This window comes from Schistocerca gregaria, chromosome 3, assembly GCF_023897955.1.
Source record: "Schistocerca gregaria isolate iqSchGreg1 chromosome 3, iqSchGreg1.2, whole genome shotgun sequence".
In the NCBI taxonomy this organism is placed as follows: Eukaryota; Metazoa; Arthropoda; class Insecta; order Orthoptera; family Acrididae; genus Schistocerca; species Schistocerca gregaria.
Genome location: NC_064922.1, coordinates 458240522 through 458257025, shown reverse-complemented (window position 1 = coordinate 458257025; position 16504 = coordinate 458240522). Strand labels below are relative to the sequence as shown.

Genomic DNA, 16504 nt, shown 5'->3' with positions numbered 1-16504 from the left:
AGCCCTCTAGCGTCAGTCGGTTGCAACATGTGTCAGCAACATGTGTCAGCGAAGCGGGAAATTCGATCTAGTAACATGCACGACATGTAATACCTCGAACGATATTGGGAACGGAATAAAAAATTCGGAGGCATTGCTTTTCAACACGCCCTCCTGTACATCTTGAGCGCTGACGATCGTGTTACACATCCTTCAGGAATTTCGGGCAGTGTTTGCTTCTAACGATGTATCTTAATCAAAAGCGACTTTATTAGTTTACGCTTGCTGGAAATTCAAACTAACCATTTGCATCTGTTCCGATATTCTCTAAGCCAGTATCTATTTTGCTAGGCCAGCATGCGGTGAAACAAGAAATTTCTGTGTTTCACACGATCGGTGCTAGTGAAATCCTTGGAAATTTCTCAGTGAACACATGGTAGCAGTCAAAAAAATGTTCAAATGTGTGTGAAATCTTATGGGGCTTAACTGCTAAGGTCATCAGTCCCTAAGCTTACACACTACTTAACCAAAATTATCTTAAGGACAAACACACAAACCCATGGCCGAGGGAGGATTCGAACGGCTGCCGGGATCTGCTGCACAGTCCATGTCTGAAGCGCCTGAGACCGCTCGGCTAATCCCGCGCGGCGGTAGAAATCATTAAGTAAGTTTCGTGACACTGTAATTTCCACCGCAAAGTAAAAGTTTTATTATGCAAGCAACCCATAGTCGTCTCTATTCCATTAACAACCATAACGTTTATTCCAGCAGTGCTAGGCGAGCCAGACTTATAGAAAAGTCCTTGTAGAGTTTTAGAAACAAGAAAGACTGGTTCCGTAATTTTCGATGGATCAGCTAGATAAGAGTTTTCCACGAAAAGCAAAGATAAAAGAGTGCAATTCTGGCCGCCACTGAAGTTTAAGCTGGCATGGTTATTTATTGTTGCGAACGTTCTTCGCCAGCTTCCAGTAGTGCAACATTTCTAATCCTCTACTTCGTCTGAATAACGCACCACATAAAGCTTTTACCAACTTAGCATCAACGCAAACGCAGCTGTTACGTCACAAGCTTTTGGAGTACAGTCGCTATTTCGTTATTTTAGATCAGAATTAATTAATTTCCTCCTTTTAAATTATTTCGTGTAAGTTAAATTTCTTTTGAATGGTGTTCTTTGTATCACAATCACAGGATTTAAATTTATGAAGTGAAAGAAGTTAGATGTTAATATGTTACGGGGATAGTGCTGGTTTGAATTTTAATTTAAATTAAAGTAGTATTTTTTTTCTTTTTAATGGATACATGGATAGCATAATAATTTTAAGATACTTATTGCTGTGAGATTTTATAACGCTTAGTTAGAGAATAAGAGAACACAGTTAGATCATGTATCGTCTTACTATCTTTCATATATCCGTCCCCATGTACGAGCGTGTGCAGTGGTGCTGTGCTCAGAGGCACCCGGCACATTTCCTGGTAGTAGATGAAATTTAGAAAACCATTATTTGGCAGAGTAAGGGGAGTTTAGAGCGTTTAGGATTACTAGATTTTGTGGGAATGTCCTGAACTAAATCATAAAGCTCTCTGCCGCATGTCATGGACTGAGGGCGTATAAAGCTCTTGACTGAGGTTCATTGACTAAAAGGAGACGTTTAGCTCATCGGTCCCTTCACAGTTATTGCAGAAGTGTAAGCTACGGTCCGTCACAGGGTTTCATCCTCTCCCTATACCTCATTCATAAAAGCACACTCACAATGCAATACCACTCTGCACGAGCACACTTGAAGCCAACTACGAGACACCTGTACACTCTTCATAAGAGATCCAAGGAGGCAACGGCAAATCACCTTCACTAGAACCTTGTTCTGGAAGACATTTAAAGATTTCTTAAACTTTTCGTAAAGCTCATTTACTGAATATGAAACTACATCGCTCTCTCTTACACGATTTTTAAAGTAATGGACTAAAGATGATAATTACAGAATTAGCATTAAACGATGACTTGTTAGAGTACTTCGGTTCTCTTCCCATCTCTGTACTTCAGAAACTAAAAAAGATGTTTCTGTCCTGTCATCGCGAACACCTTTTCGTGCTCTTATCCAGTGAAACATTTCCTGAGTGATTTCAGATGTAACATAAAGTTTATTCCACAAAGACTCTGTAACATAACTCTGTCCTCTTTCTGGTTTGTTCTTCCCGTTACCGAAATCAGAATCAGCTACTTCTATCTACAGAGAATCTTCATTGTCTCCCGCTCTCTTCAGTTATTGAATTATACTTAAAAAATATTATCTTATATCTTGTTTCTTTAAATATCGGCCGCGTATGACCAACGTCATGGTAGAGCGACAAACACCACTCTTATTGTCTGAGTATGTATGAATCCAGGAACACTCATGTTCGTCTTTTGCTGGCATTGATCTCGCATCTGTTATTAAACGGTAAACCATACAAACCTATTATTATACGGTAAACTGTACAGACAGCTGACTTAGTTCACGAGAGATCATATCGTGATATCGTAGCGACATACCCTTTGTTTCTCAGTACATATTTTGCAAGCGCCTTGTATGGAAGTACCTCTAGTAAACACAAACAAGTCGTTTCGCGGAAGGAAACAGTTGTCACCAAGGCGTTTAGAGACGACAAAAGGCGGCAGTGTCACCTTGACGGTCGGAGCGCTGCTGCTGACTTCGCTGACGTCGAAATGTTCTCGTCGGCGGCAGCCGAAGTGCGATCAACATTACACCGGCACGACGTTGGACGGCCGCCGTCGACGTCAGTATCGGTCGCGTGCGCCGCCAGCGGGGCCGCATAAAAGCTGCCGCCCGTCCTCTCAGCAGCAGTCGTCTCACGCATTCGGATCAACATGAAGCTTCTCCTGGTGAGTACCACAGCTCTGGTCATCATTAAAAAACTGCAATTTTTAAAATCTTTGGCCTACTGTAGTGTAAGTACGAAATTCGCTAGTTATCTCCCTGAATACTAGAGTAATAGTTATAGAGCTTTTTTCACAAGACAAAGCCGAAAGTCAAACTCGGTACAAATATGTCCTTTAGGTTAAGTGCTAAATATCTTATCAAGCACAGATTTTATTCTGGGTATGAATTCATTAGGGCTGCTTCCAAAACAGTGAAACGAAAGCAGCATAGTCGTCAGTTGTTAGTCATCGTAAGTCTGCAAGTGAATTTGAGCTATGGCAATTGTCGTGCATTTAAGTAATCTCTCATTCTGAATTTATCCTGTAATTTTTTAACAATCAGTACTTATCCTTCTTTATTCCTCTTGTGGAAGATGAGGATAATGTGTTGTGCGTTGAATCTATCCGAATGCATGTTACTGCTGCCTGTGAAATTAAATCGCCGGTTGAAGTCACGGAATCGCGTCGCTATAAGTTTTCATTCCGTATTCCCTTTGTATCTCTAATACGTTTAATAGTACAGCACTATATGCTAACAAGAATTACCAATACGGTACTCATATGTGACTTCTGGAATTTGCACACCCGACTGTTCAGTTCTCACAAACTAAAGCATACATGACAATAGCTAGTATAACTATATGGGTAATTTGTAACCTGAACTACAGACAAACGCACTGTAAATTGATAACGAATCTGTGTAGAATGTATGTATGCCTCGTAGAAATATTGGATTTATTTAAATTCTTAAATGTTGGAGTATTCGTTTTATAAAATGAACTGACAATGACTGTCTGGACGACAAGAACGCAGTTCGACAAAATAATTTTTAACAATTTGTCTTTCATAAATTTTAATCCTTCATGGGTTGGTACGTTTCCTTACCAATGTTAAAAAGGGAATTAACTTGCCAACGAGTACAGTGGGGACCTGAGCTCCAATGACAAAATTTCTAAGACTGTTCAGAGATATTTTTTGCTTCGAGGCATACGTTGATTCCCGTGGCTCATCGCAGAGTAATATTGTAATTACTTTTTATTCAGTTTGTTGCACAAATACCTTTGTTTTTGTGAACAATAAAAAGACATTAATACGCGAACAACAAAACGTACAATACAAGACACGAGCTGAGGCGACAACTATCAGGTACAAAAGTACTGTGACGTATTTTTCGTCGCCGCTGAAAGAGTTCAGCATAGCGTCGTCGTGCCCTTCACGGTAAAGCATTCAGAGAACCAATGCACGATATACCTATCCGCCAACACTTCATCAGTAATACTAGTCATATTGCTGTGTATCTCAGTTAACGTACAACGAACATTGTTGAAAAACACGCCAGAGACATAGCCGATCATTACTGAATGCAAACCTGAGCGTAAAGAATAAAACGTACTCCACTGTTCTCAATTGAAAGTACACCGAGTGAATGGAACAAGTTTGTTTCCAAAAGAGACACACAGCGCTTACCGTCTGTTACAGCCTACTGCAGATATTTTCAATGCGCTACAGATACAAATTTAAGAGGGGGCAATAAATCGAAGGAAATGCAGTTACTCTGCAAAGAGCTGTTGGAGACCAAGGGTCCTTGCACCAAAATAGGCGGAAAGTATCTTTTCTGGTCACTGTATTTCGTATCACTTTCTTGTATTATCCCTGAATATTTAATAGCAAATTCCTCACCTAGAACTGAAAAAACAGTTCATGAAATACTAATTAATCAGTAACAGGGTAAGCTGTCTTACAGCAACTATGGTCATGAAAATTAATAAATCAGTCAAGAACGCTAGCAGATTGTTTCTGCTAGAAAAGGAGATAAGCAGCTGTTAGCATCTCACTTACTGCACTGACATTGTTTAGTTCCGGTGTGATGGACGTACAGGAATTATGGGCAAAGTTTAAACAGATTGTAAATCGTTCTCTGGAAATGTATGTGCCTGGTAAGTGGATTAAGGACGGAAAAGACTGTGAGAGTTTTAACAATGAAGTTCGGAAAATGCTGAGGAAGCAAAGGTTGTTGCACTCTCGATTCAAAAGAGAACGCACAAATAAACGACAGCTAAAGATTAGTACAGATTCTTGTGTCTGTGAAAAGAGCCATGCGCGAAGCATACAACTACAACTTCATGCATTAACAAAAGATCTGGTCAAGAACGACAGAAAATTCTAATCGTACGCCTTTTAATCTAACGCTTCCATCCAGTCATTCGTCGATCAGTCTGGTGTGGCAGTTAAGAAATCGTTCAGGCAGGAGAATCGTGCAAACATGCCGTCGTTTGACACATCACACGGCCTACGATCTGGATGAAATTATGATAAGCATCCCTGGCGTAGAGAAACAACTGAGAGAGTTGAAAACGCAGAAGTCTAGAGGTCCGGATGTAAACCCAATTCGGTTTTGTACAAAGAGTACGATACGGCATTGGCCCCCTACATAGTTTGCATTTATCGCAAATCTCTCGCCCAGCACCAAGTCCCTAGCGACTGGAAAAAGGGCATGTGACTCCTGTGTAGAAGTGGATAAAAGAACGGACCCGCAAAATTACAGACCAATATCCCTAACATCGGTTTGCTGCAGAATCCTTGAACATGTTTTCAGTTCGAATACAACAAATTTTCTTCAAACCGATAAGCTTATGTAAAGAATCAGCACGGTTTTAGAAAGTATCGCTCGTGCGAAACTCAGCTTGCCCTTTCCTCACATGATATGCAGCGAAAGACAACAGGCAGACATTTCTAGATTTCCGGAAAGCGTTTGAAACGGTGCCCCCCTGCAGACTGTTAACGAATGTACGAGAATATAGAATAGGTTCACAGATATGTGGGTTGCTCTAAGACTACTTAAGTATTAGAACTCACTGTGCTCTTGTTTGCTGATGTTGCTGTGGAGTACGGGAAGGTGTTGAAGCTGAGTGACTTAGACAAATTTCTCACCTGGTGTGATAAATGACAGCTAGCTCTAAATGTAGAAAAATATAAATGTATGCGGATGAGTAACAAAACAAACCCGTAATGTTCGGATATGGCGTTAGCAGCATCCTGCTTGACAGAGTCACATTTCTTAAATGTCTGGGAGTAACGATGCAAAGCGATAAGAAATGGAACGAAAATGTGAGCATTACGATATGGAATGCGAATGGTCTACTCTGGTTTATTAGAATTTTTTTTTGGAAAATGTGGTTCATCCGTAAAACAGACCACACCTCGGGTAATAGTGCGACCTATTCTTGGGTACTGCTCGAGTGTTTGGGATCCTTACCACGTCAGACTGAAGGAGGACATCTAAGGAATTCAGAGGTGGGCTACTAGATTTGTTACCGGTAGGTTCGAATAACACGCAAGTATTAGGGAAATGTTTCAGAAACTCAAATGGGGGTCCCTGGATGGTGACGTTCTTTCCGAGGAACGCTATTGAGAAAATTTGGAGTCCAACATGTTAACGTGACTGCAGAACGATTCTTCTGCCGGCAACATACATTTCGCGTAAGGACAGTCGTTTTCCCCTCGTTCTATTTGCGAGAGGAACAGGAAACAAAATGACAAGTTGTGGTACAAGATACCCTCCGCCACACACAATACGAAAGCTTGCGGAATATGTATGTAGATGTAGATATTATTAATTCAAAGTAGAATGCTGTATTTATAATTTTGTGTTTTCGGTAGAAGACGGCAAAGTATTACCAGTACTGAAACTATGTGTTGTGCGGCAGGTACTTTTAGTCGCAGCGGTGGCGTTTGCGGTGGCAGCCGCCATGCCTCACGGAGGAGGTGGTGGACTGTTGTACCCGGGCGGTATCTACCCTGGAGGCATCTACCCGGGCGGTATCTACCCTGGAGGGATCTACCCTGGTGGCATCCCCGGCGGAATCTACCCCGGCTTCTTCCCGGGATAGGCATCTGATGCTGATTTGATTCGTCGATGGGTTTTCTTGACGACACCTTACTAACAGTGTAGCCTCTGGTTTCATAAAAATAAAATGCAGTAACACTTAATGTTGTATTTAATTGCTTAATACCTAAGGCGTCGACTCATTGTATCATTCCCGTAGAGAAAGAGGTGGTACGTTGCGCCCCCATTTTAATATTTTATATTTACTGCCACAATTCATTACTATATACATAAAAGTTGCTGTGCACATACAATGACATATCTTTCATTTATTTATCACACGGTTTTTCAGGAATGATGAACGTGGCAAAAAACGAAATTTGTTTCATGGAACCTTACACAGTCTGCGAAAAGTGATTTGCTGATAATTTGAGCCCCACGGATAAACTCAAAAGATTAAACCAGAACTTACAAGTAACGCAGTTTTATTGAATCAGATATAATTGCAAGAGTGTACAATGTGGAATTCTACTTGCAGATCGTCCCAACACTAAAATTTATAAAAAAAATTATGTGTATAACGATTCATACAGCTTCAGTATTTTGAAAAAAACTTTACCTATTCACAAAAATCACACAAATAGTTGTCAGTCTCCAGAACCCGTACACTCATCGTGGGCCCACATTTCACAAGCATCCAGTGCATCCACAGTTCGCTCACTACAGTCCTCTGTATACAACACACCGCAAAATACGCAAGCAGTGTCGTCATTGACAGGCTTGCTAACATCAAATGCAGCTTCAGGGTCTGACTCACTCGAAACTACGTCAGAATAACGTGACTCCTTATCAGAATCTTTGATGGGCAGAAGTAATTGTCACTTTCAAGATTTCATGGGGATCTTTCTTTTTTATTACCTTTTTTCGTTCTTTGATGCAGGACACATCCTTCCTCTTACACAACCCTTCATACGTTCTTTCTCGTCACTTTGTTTTCTTTTCTGAATATCTTCTTGGAATTTCTTCTCGCGTTCTTTCCTGTATTAACTTCTTCAAAAGGTAGTCAACAGGAAAGAGCCTCTGTAGGGTTGCTCTACGCACAGAAATAGTTTTGCTGCACTTTTAGGTTCAAATAGTTCAAATGGCTCTGAGCACTATGGTACTTAATATCTGAGGTGAGCAGTCCCCTAGACCTAGAACTAATTAAACCTAACTAACCTAAGAACAGCACACACGTCCATGCCCGAGGCAGGATTCGAACCTGCGACCGTAGCAGCAGTGCGGTTCCGGACTAAAGCGCCGAGAACCGCTCGGCTACAAAGGCCGGCAGCACTTTTAGGCCCATTCTTTTCTCTGATAGTGCCTGTAAACCCTTACTGAGTCTTATTTACCCTAAGTTCTTATTTCTTGTTTCCCTCTATGCGTAAACTCTTTATCAGTCATCTGCAACGCTAAATTTCACAGAAGCAGTCATTATAATTTGGGCTATTTTTATTGGGGAGCTCATATTGCTAGGGGTCATAATACATGTTTGTGTACATAAACTTATTGTCTCACCTTAAGCGTAAACTACAGTATTAACACTGGGATATTTGCAATAGAAGTAAAACATCACAGTGAGTACCTTCACAGACATAAGTATACCAATACTGCTCCAAATGCCTACCTGACTAAGTTTTTGTCGGCGGTGAAAAAGGAGATAAACTCGCTGTTCACTGGTAAAACTAGCTACTGCATCGGGGCTCTCTACAGACAAAACTAAAGATTACTACTATTAATTGATGCATTCACCACCAGAAAGCACCGTGTTGTTTATTGTATATTTGGGAGTCCAAATTACCCGGAGGGACCGACGATACTATCCTTACTTCTATTCAAATGCTAGGACAGACTTATTGCTAGATAATACAAACAGTATGCCCGTTGATGTTGGCAGAAGCAAATTCTTATTTTTGTATTTATGAAGACAATTTAGTAAAACTTCTCTGATCCATTATGGAACCTCTAAACGTGGTTGGAGTATCGAATACTTTGTATGACGCTGCGTTTAGTCACTTTATAATGCTTGTTCCGACAACTGACACGCCAAATAACGGTATGTGGAGAAGTGTCGTTCTCAGCATGTAAGTCGAATGTTGCGACACAAGTAAGTAAACCAAGTGCAAGAATAAAATAATCTCCACGAATTTCATCGCTACCAAAGCCGATAAATCAAACAGCTTAGTTCATTTGAACAAAGGTGATTACGATATAAAAGTGAATCACTCCCGTGATAATTCCGACTCCCAGCACCTACAAAAAATCCTATTGCAGCTTCCAACGAACAAATAAAAATCACTATCAAATCACCTAAAATATTATATCTGAAACCAAAAGCAGTGTGCTAGTTAATATGAACCCCACGGCTTCTAGGTTACATGGCTTACCCAAATTACATAAATATGGTGTTCCAATACGCACGTTAGTGTCTTCCTTTTCTGCTCCATGTTACCTACTAGCGAAAGACCTCGGTTATATCATAAAACCAAACCATGTTATCATAAATTCTAAGGCTCTTGTTGATAAAATTGAAGATACGCAAATCCACCCAGTTCTAAACTAATAGCTTACTTACAAATGTTTCTAGTGATGAATGCCTAGAAAAATCTCACTAACAGATTCTTCTCACTAATCCAAAGCAAATCCTGTGGAATGACATGGCATAATTGTTGTTACTCAAATGTGTGTAAAACAGAATTAGGCCTGTTAGCCTAACTATGGGCTTACCTCTTAGTCATGTGCTATCCAAAGTTATTATACTCAGCCAGATGGCTTAGGTATAGTTTCACCTCTTACTCTTGTACTATTCAATATTTTCGTGGACACTTTCAATAAATTATCTTACAGAAAGAGCCACTTAGATGTAAAATAAGGATTCGGATACCCGATGACGTGCTGTGTTTGTGGACCGGTACTATTAGACACATACTACAGCATTTAAACTCACAACATGAGAAAATTTACAATGGAGCAGAGGGGCTCTTCTATAAATTTCTGAGACCTTAATATAGATATTCATACAAGAAAACACATATTTATCATTTACAGAAAAAACGTAACTACTGATACGATAACACCTACCAGCTCCTATCATCCACACAGGGCAAACACACAGCTTTTTATTCAACGGTGCATCGCTTCCTATTGTCCCAAATCGCTTCCAGCAATGGCTATAGTTCTATCCTGATTGATAATATCTGACAAAAAAATAAAATGAATAAAATTACACCACTTTTGTACGTTGACCGACAGTAATCACTCAATGGTTTCAAAGCCTGGTGCAAAATTCCATATATTGGTCAACATTACAGATAATTTTGCAAGAAGCTAATGTACCGCAACTAAAGACCTGCACTGTATAATACAAATAACATATCAAAACTTTATTCAGTAGTAAAGACGAATTATAACCCTTGGCAAACAGTGTGAAAAAGCGTACATTCGTCAGTCAGGCAGAACTGTGGCAATTAAACTACGTGAACATGAGAGGGGCTGGCTTTTAGGGAAGAAAGATTCAACATTTACAGATCACGTTTTAGCAGAAAACCATTCGTATAATGTAGAATGTGAAGTTTTACATTCTGTCAAGAAAAGCAGGAAGTTGACCCTACTAAAAATACTGGAAATATGCAAACACATGATGATACAGAATGCCAGCCTACTATTAAATGATCAGTCTCAGTTTCCATTTTGCCCTGTGTTAAATTAAATTTTCGTTATAAACGCTAGATACAAACCGTAAATTCATCTTATTTTTCATCATTCCTTACATGTACCTCCACATAAAAACTTTGTTTAACCTCCTTTCTTTTAGGTAGTATACTTACTGTAATATTTTCCCACATGAACACTTCATCGTTTCGCATCTTATGTACAGGTAACATCTGTGCCAGTCGCAGATCATGTGTATCTGTCTTTGCAATATTCATTTGTCACCTAAGATGGCATGAGAAACCGAAAGTCGGCTTGTGACTACATAAATATGATTTTTCAGAACATTAGGAAGTGTTTTCGTTTTTAATATTAAACCAAGTGTGTTGAATTCCGCGCTTGCGTTTAATAAATAATTTTAAAACACCATACCTTAAACGTCAAGCAACACGAAAGGGGTTCAGAAAGTGAGACCCAAATGTTGTCTCACTCGAAGACCGGAGCGCAACGAGAGCGGTGCTTCATCAGAAGAGAGTACATGTGCTGGGATTCAAGCAGACAATGTCCTGCTGCGGTATGGTTAATAGGTACCCCACACTGTAGGAGTAACATGAGACGGAACCGGAAACATATTCTAAATCTGAAGAATGCGGACTAGTACGATTGTGAAACTGTGTCTTGGTAAGACGACTGTGTGGACCAAACGCAATATCGCGTCCAGTCATAACGAAATGGTGCCAACGAATTCACCAAGGCCGCACTAACCTGTATGACGCAGATCGAGAAGAAAGGCCACCGACACCGACCACAGACGCCAACGTCCAGGCAATCGAGGAACTGATTCGCACCAGTGGCAGATTTTCTGATGCGATGACGACGTTCGCACAGCGGTTCTCGAAAGGCTCCGTGACCAAGGGCGGATTTCTATCGTCGATAAAATGAGCGATTGGTGGAATTTTCCGAGCGCTGTGTGCAAAGAGCTGGTGACTACGTTGGAAAATAATATCATGTTTTCGTGTCACTTTCAAGTGAATTGCAATACCCAGTAAAGGTTACTTGGCCTGCCATAATGATGTGTAACGTACTTTTTGAAGTCTCATCGTACATAACGAATAAGTAGGAAAATTACACTACAGTCCTTGGTGTATGTGTACAAAACGGCAGAATCTATATACATTTCAACTGTTTTAAACCTCACCACGGTGCCTGTAAATACTCACAATAACCGGGTGAACCTGCCGAAAGTTAGCCAATGGAATAATAAAAGAGTTTGGAAAAATATTAAGTTAGTGCCCGCAGTATCCATAGAGACATCTCATAACTTAGTAAAGATCGAAACTTATCATATACATGCGTGACATTTATTTTTCCCGTGGATTCCCTAAATCGCTTAAAGGAAATACGCAGATCGTTCATTTGAAAAGCACAAGGACAATTTACTTCGCAATCCTTCCCCAAACTTGTCTCCTGTCTCTCTTGACCTCGTCATCGACGTGACGTTAATCCTGAAGCTTCCTTTCTTTATTCGCACACAGCCATTGATCAGTACTTCTGAGGGCCAGTCGCTCTTCAAAAATTAAGTCTTTGATGCGGAAGTTGATCGAAGAGTTTACGGAATTATCTGAATAGATATGTACTGAACCAGGTTAATTTCTTGGAGATAGATGTAAAATAAATACATTATGGATCTCGAAGAAGCAAAATAGTTGATGAAGAAACGAAAGAGGGAAAAAGCAGGGGCCTATCAATATAGCCTACACCGACAAATTAATCAGGTAACAATAAACAAAGAAATTAATGTAGAAAGACGAAAATTGCTAAAGAGAAAATAAATGAATGTAATCAAATATCTACACTATACAGAATACTTAAACAAGTTGTGACCAGTCTTCGGCTACACTGATGGACCTGCTTTTAACTAATGCCATTTCCAGTCATGCGGACGAATCCTGACAAAGGCAGCACTTCATGGGATGGCTAGGAATTTGTTCCTTCCACGGTCGCAAAGTGAAAAAAAGACGAGAACAATAACCTCATCAAAGATCTGTGATTTTTTACCACGAATCTGAATTCTGCACTGAATGATCTACTAAAAAGAATTTTCTTCAGATTTTGAAGTGAGGATGAGATAGTGATTTGCATAATTTGGTTTTATTACATTTACTGTAGGCTGTTGTAGTACGGCATTACTGACATATGAGTTGACACGTTACCGCCGCGTTTCTGATGTGTTGACTTTATTTTCTTCCGTTTGTAATGACAGAAAATTCATTATTCAAAACACGTTTAAGATAACCCCATATCCAAGACATATAGGGACGTCATAATCTTCTTTATCTTTTAACTTGTTTGAATAACACAGTTTAAAGTATTTCGATGTGTACGTAAATATTGTGTAAACGTAACAAGCACAAAATGCCATCTATTAGTGGCGCTGAGTACTTGTACTGTTATATTTTTGGTCTATGCAAAAGTTTTAACTTTATTTCTTTGCTTATGTGATACATTTTTCTAAAATCTCAAATAACTTACAAAGATTGTGGTATGAAATGAAGTTTATATCTAACTGAACCTGTTAAAATATCAAAGTAAACTACACAGGGTAGACCAAAGAGTTTATTATTGTTAAAAGAAATGTCAATCCATGGCTGTCTGCGAGTCAGGCAGTTGTTACAGCATGAATGTTGTTGCAGCGTGAATGTTACAGCTGCTTATAGTGTGGTGCTTGTAGGAAAGCAGTTTGGCTTAATACATCGTCTCATTACAGTTTCTCAATGACTTTTTTCTTATTTTTTCAACATTCAACCATTACAATTTAAGACGTACTCTTAGCTTCGTGTCTGAGAATGTCTTCGGAAATATCTGCTACCTTTATTTAACGAAGTGAAAGAAATGAAGAACGTCTCTCTCATTGGCTATCTTTGATCCGCGATTTGTCCTCTTCATTTTCCGTGATTCAAGCTGCACGTCACGTAAACGCTACAGGCAACGTAAGTACACTTTAAACAGGTCGTTATCTACTACAGATCAACATGAATACTAATAGATTAACTCAGATGTGATTTATTACATGAGACGCAGTGCAGTTTGTGTGAGTTGATTTCGGAGTGATTGTTATTACTATTACTCCATTTTGTCGCTACGCAATTCCGTGTTATATTACATAATGAGCAATAATACCTACGTCAACCTTCCGGTATTTCCTTCAATACCTTCGGTATTTTCTTTCTTTCTAAATTCAATTTGTCAGTCTGTGGACGTGCTGTGCCAGTGTGCTGCTCTGCGAGACGTTACCATCTGTAGCTAGCAGCAAGCAATATTGTCGATCCACACTCCATTAATCTCAGACAAACATCTGCCAAGTATAACAAACCACTCACCAGAGACGCAAATAATCAAAAAGATAAGATAAAAAACATCAAAACTCCGATAACTCGACATGCGAGAATATTGAAACCTCACAACCGTGATAGAAGCAGGTATTTCAGTTTCCCTTAGTTCAGGTGTTGGGTTGCAGCTGGTTGGGTCCTTTCTGTAAGAAATTAATGTGTCTTTCTGGACATAGATACACATACTTTGTTTCAGGTCCATACTTCGTGATGGCTCGCGGAGGATGAGGTATTCTGGTGACTTCCAAGAATATTTGCCTATCGAAGCCGTGAGCCCCAAAAGGTAGATATCGAACTTGCGATTCTAAATCGACCACGTGTCTGTGGTGGCGGGAGCTATGAGCAGTGTTTACAGTGATCAGTAATGCAATGACAAAAGAGGAATGTTGACTAAAAGACTTGTAACTAGATAGGAACTGACTTACCTCACTCGTCACCTCAGTCGCGCGATCGATTTACAATCGCAAGTTCGATATCTATCGTTTGGAGCCCGCTTCTTCGACAGGCAAACGTTCTTGGAAATTAACGATATTCTTTATTTTTCTTCGAGCGATTGATTTTCCCTTTTATCAATACTGTTTTACGCTATACTTCGCAATCAGTTATAGTAATAATGACTGATCTGTTCCGTATTTTCAGCTTCTCTCTTCCAGTATTTCACTTTGTCGCTTATTTACTTCAAGCCCACTTTTTTACTTATATTAATGATTTGTCACGTTGTCCACTTTTTTCGACCCATCTCATTTAATTTATTATGTGTGGTGTAGTTTTATTTTTGACCATTGAAACTCTTTAAAGCCTGACAATGGTTTAGTCATAGTTAAGATATTTTCTTATCATAAAAGTCAAGCGGTGTAGATCTTGTAGGTCTATCAATTTATTGTAGATATGGTTACTTGACTACTGGTGTTGGCCATTGTCATACAGATGTTTATGCATATTAATGTGTTAAATAACGTCGTTTTCGTTTTTAAGAATGTGGTTTTCCTTATTGCTTTGTCTACACGTCTGTGTATCTGTAATTTAGCATGTATCAGACATATATTTACACTGTTTTTCAATGCACATGCGTAGTTTTGTTGTTTTACGCTGGCGCCTCCACTGTGTGTGTGCGCTTTGGCATTCGCATCATAGGCTGCCAATGTATTTCCAGCGTATAGCACTGAAAAATACTGTCGTCACAATGCGTACTAGAGTGGCTTAACACACTTTCAAATGCAGGAGCATTATTAATGAAGATACCATTAATGAAGCTCATTTTACGTCTCGACTGGAGAGACATTGATGGTTTCAGTTGATATGTCAAATGGCGGAAGCGAGCTAACTAAGCATTTTATGGCGCTCTGCGGCTAACTGTTGTCTTAGTTTGTCCCGTACAATTACGTATTTAATGACCTCATTGTCGACGAGACGTTAAACCCTAAACTTACTTCATTCATTTATATGTATGCTTACTGGAATAACAGGGTGAAAAATTATTGAAACCGACAAAAAGTGAGAATTTGCATGGGAGACCGAAACAAATATTTTTCGCTAATGTATTTTCCTGTGAGGTTTTTTTAAACTTTGGGATGTTGCATGGGACAACGAACACACTTTTTTATTGTGTTTTTCTGTGAGGACAAAAGGTAAAACCAAATTTTTAATTCTTTATTACCAAGATACAACAACATTAACACACATAATTACTTCACTTTACTAGAAGTTCAAAAATTCCACCATTTCTTGTAAACAGAAGTTACAGCGGTGGGTAATGTTTTGTCTGATACGGCCAAAGACTGCAGGAATGTCCTTATTTCCTCCTTTTACTGCTACTACTCCGGCAACCAGATGGTCTTATGATTCAACAGCGGTTTTGTAAACAGGGTGCACATCTCTCGTCACACAAGAAAATCCATAGCGGTCAAATGAGGTAATCAAGTAGACTATGGTACAGGATCACAACTGCTAATCCACTTTTCCGGTAACTGTCGGTTCAAGAATCGACGGAGAGGACGGCTGAAATGTGCCGGTACTCAGTCATGCTGGAAACGTAAGCGTTGTCTTGTAGCGAGTGACACGTCATCCAGCAACTCTGGCAATGCTCTGGCGAGGAAATTGTAGTAATGACTGTCATTTAATGGCCTAGGTAGGAGATAAGGCCCAATCAAACAGTCACCAACAATATCTGCCGCCACATACACGTAGAACCACAGTTAATGACAACGAGTAAATGTGGCATGTGGATTAACCTCACTCAGAACATGCGAATTATGGATGTTGAAGAGGGATGAAATGTAGGATGCATCTGACACTATTACAGGTACCACCGCGAAAATTGTTTTGTGAGTGGATGGTCATATGGTTCCAGGTCATGCACATGTGGGAAGTGAAATGGAATAGCAATTGCTCAAGAAGGACGCTTCTTACATTCTTCTGACTCGTTGCCATGTTTTGTTAAATTGCACGAGTGCTAAGAGCACTGGATTAAAAAAATTGTCGCAGATAATAGTGACATCAAAGAAAAACGTTTATTTTGCTGTCCCGTGCAAATAATTTTCACCCTATACACATATCTCATTTCGTAGTTGGATCTCCATAAGGTGTGTCGAAATCATCCTGCTGTGAGCACATAATTGTCATTTTATGTGGGGGGGGGGCATTTTAAAACTCTAGCGTGACAGTTTTAGACTGAGGGAAGGAGGGCGCAATGAACTACCGTTG

General features: G+C 39.7%; 1 protein-coding gene and 1 long non-coding RNA gene across 2 annotated transcripts in view; both read left to right on the top strand.

Moving 5' to 3' along the window:
* LOC126355417 (LIM domain only protein 3-like) overlaps window positions 1-16504 on the top strand; it is a 1043148-nt gene that overhangs the window by 759935 nt on the left and 266709 nt on the right. The gene's annotated exons all lie outside the window — the stretch shown is intronic.
* LOC126354199 (uncharacterized) lies at window positions 2674-6886 on the top strand. The gene is made up of 2 exons (XR_007565278.1): window positions 2674-2860; window positions 6604-6886. It is a non-coding gene; the product is annotated as an uncharacterized LOC126354199 (long non-coding RNA).